Source organism: Apodemus sylvaticus, chromosome 14, assembly GCF_947179515.1.
Source record: "Apodemus sylvaticus chromosome 14, mApoSyl1.1, whole genome shotgun sequence".
NCBI lineage: Eukaryota > Metazoa > Chordata > Mammalia > Rodentia > Muridae > Apodemus > Apodemus sylvaticus.
The window spans coordinates 24,376,124-24,379,421 of NC_067485.1; the positions used below are offsets into that span (position 1 = coordinate 24,376,124).

At 40.8% G+C, this 3,298-nt stretch overlaps 1 non-coding gene across 1 annotated transcript; it reads right to left on the minus strand.

The window, feature by feature from the left end:
• Window positions 1–2,295: 2,295 nt before the first annotated feature.
• LOC127665320 (U4 spliceosomal RNA) lies at window positions 2,296–2,439 on the minus strand. The gene has a single exon (XR_007973366.1). It is a non-coding gene; the product is annotated as a U4 spliceosomal RNA (small nuclear RNA).
• Window positions 2,440–3,298: the final 859 nt, after the last annotated feature.

Consider the following 3,298-nt stretch of genomic DNA (forward strand, 5'->3'; position numbering starts at 1 on the left):
GCACTGGATACAGAGTACCCAGCTTACTTGATTTCTGCCCTACATTCCCACCTTAAAAATCATGGCAGCAAGAATTTGCCTTTTACCCACTTGCACAGCTACAAAGCATAGGATTGTTCTCTGCCCACCTTTTCCTTGGGGCCAATTCATCAGCAAATGTTTTCCATTTCATATCTAGATGGGGTTGTAGGTCTTTCCATTCTCACTCTAATCTCAGCCATTACCTATGCTCGGATTGTTACAGAAACGTCTTCAAAGCCTGCTTATATTTACGTTCAGACTCTTATTTTCCAACTAGATTGTCTTAAACATCTTAACAGCTTCTCATTTCACAAGATAAGCCTCTTTACTTCAAGTAGCTTTTATGTAGTATGATCATAGCCACCAGTTATATGGTCGGCTAATTGTTCTTATGGTGATATCCTTCATACCCAAAGCATCTCAGGTTAGACCACCAATTACAGTGACCTCATTTATAACACTGTGCTTTGGCATCTGCCAGCTCTCCAAACATTAAGTCAAATGATTCTTCCCTGTCCACTCTAGCCACATAGAAATCTTTCACACCCTCCAACATAGCTCACAGCTCTTTTCTCCCTTCTCTGGTGATTTCTTTGTGTAGCTTCAGCAGCACCCTATAGCAGAACACTTTACTGTTTTATTATATTATTTTATTATATAATCAGATTATATATATATATATATATATATATATATATATATATAATCTGAACTACCAAGAGATGATTAATGTCCTTCTCAGTCTCAGTTTCAGAGAAGGTCAAATTTTCTTGGGACTATACCTTGTGCACCAGACTTTTCATTGTAGAAAGCCTTGCTCTGTCCAAATGGGTTGAGAACATCTGTTTTATTTCACGCTGGCCAGCGCTGGCCAGCTCTATGCCCAGCCCAGTATCCGAGGCACACCAAGAAGTATTTGTTGAATATAAAGTGAATAAATACATATTTGTGAGCAAGCGGTAGGAGAGTGAGTGATTGATCCAATCTTTGGCTGCAATAGGAAAAACCTACCCCCAAAATTCACAGCTTCTTGACAGAACTGTCTTTGACACATGGCCTCCAAATTATTAATGACCTTGAATCCCTCATTCAGAAACCAAGAATATGCAAGCAAATTAAATACATCACATTCTTCAGGAATTTATAATGCCTTAGATGAGATAGACAACAGAGACATGTTGGTGTCTGGGACACCAAAAGGAACACAAAATGGGAATACAAAAAAGGAACAATATGGTCAGGTAGGGCTTTGAGGAGTTCCCATTAGGGAGGTTCCATAGTTAGGATTTCTATTGCTGTGATAAAAAAACCATAACCAAACAAGAAGCTGGGGAGGACAGGGTGAATTTGGCTCCCTTGGACTACTCAAGATTGTAGTCCATGATTGGAGGTAGTCAGGACTACTCAAGATCGTAGTCCATGATTGGAGGTGGTCAGGACTGGAACTCAAGCAGGGCTGTGGCCTGGAGCAGGAGTTTATGCAAAGGCCATGGAAGGATGCAGGTTATTGGTTTGCTCCCCATGGCTTGCTCAGCCTTCTTATTTAGAGAAACAGGACCACCAGCCCAGAGATGTTACCACCCACCATGGGCTGGACCTTCCCCTTGTAATCACTAATTGAGAAAATGCCTCACAGCTGTATCTCACTGAGGCATTTTCTCAAAAGAAGCTCCTTTCTCTCTGAAGACTAACTTGTGTCAAGTAGGCATACAAAACCAGACAGAACAGGAGGCACATCAAGATCAGATGTCACACTATGACTTCATTCATGAGTTATGATACAAAACTACATTTAAAAGGCAAATGAAATCTGTGCATTCTAAAAGGGAGTGGTGCTGTACCTTTAAGTTAGAAGTTGGGGGATTTTGGTCTCAGAATCATTTTACACTGTTAAAAATTCTTGAGACTCTCAATTCTCAAGGAGAACCTTGGTCTACACTGTTTATATTAATCTATATTTACTGTGTTAGAAATTGTACTTGTGACATTTAAAACATCCATTTCAAAATAATAGCAGTTAATACACCATGTCAGTGTGAATAAAATATAACTACATTTTAACAAACAAAAAGTTCTACACTTTTATAAGACTCCTTAATGCATGCTTTAATAAGACTCTTGGTTTCTCCTACCTGTTTCTAAATTCCATGTGCTGTATTATGGTGGTTTCTTAGAGACGTATGAGGATCACCCAGCCTTAAACAGACTAAAGTAATTTTAAAAAAGAATTATTGGTCACCTGACCAACTGTGGGCAGCCAATCAGAGCCCTCACACTATAGGCAGTAGGCTCCCATCTGCTTTTAGTTGGGAGGTATTAGCCAAAGTGGTGATTTGGCCAGGTTTCTTTCAATTAGCAATAATTGCGCCTCTCCTCGGATAAACCTCATTGGCTACGATACTGCCACTGCACAAAGCTTTGGCCAGGTTTCTTAATGTAGATTATTTTAGCCACTGTATGGTCAGTGAACATGGACACAATCACATATTTAGAGGCTGTCTGAGATGCTAAGGTGATAAAATTGAGGTCAAATCACCCACAGACATTGAAGGTAAAGGAAAAGAAAAGCTGACCCCTTAGGCGTGCGTTACAGTCTCTGTTTATATGACAAAAACCAGCATGGAGGAGTAGTCTTCCTGACATGGGAGAAAGGTGTGCAAAATAAAGCAGCTGGGGAGACATTTGTCTATGTGAGTCTGAGACAAGAGATCCTCAAGCCGGCTGTTGAGAATTTGGAATCAGTAGCAGTTGGTGGAGGATCAATGTGTGGGACTCAACCAAACTCCCCAGATAAAACAGGTGGACTGAGATTAAGGAACAAATTCAGGCTCCTGAGTTATACTGGGTGGACACAGAGAGTGTCATCTGTTGACTGGGATGGGAAGAGCCAAGTCCTCCTCGGCTGAAACTCCGAGAGGGTAGAGCTCATGAAGTCTCCAGATGATGGTCAAACTGCAGCAGAAACATCAAGCAAGATGCCAATGGACACACGGTTATCAGTGTTCTTAGGACAGTATCAGCTAGTGGGCATTAGGGAAGAAAGAGAAATAAAATACTGGGGCCTGAATCATAAACAGGAACACAACTAGAAGGAGCAAAGATCACTTTTTCCTACAAGTGTGAGGACAGACTGAGAGGGTATCGGTCTAACTGTGCAAAGCCTTTGGAGTTTATTTGGTTTAACATTCACAAGGCTTCACGTGCTGATGGAGTAAAGCAGTAGTTTATTGGAGGGTGAACATTGAATCCCTTGGTTATTGATTATAACCGAACATTG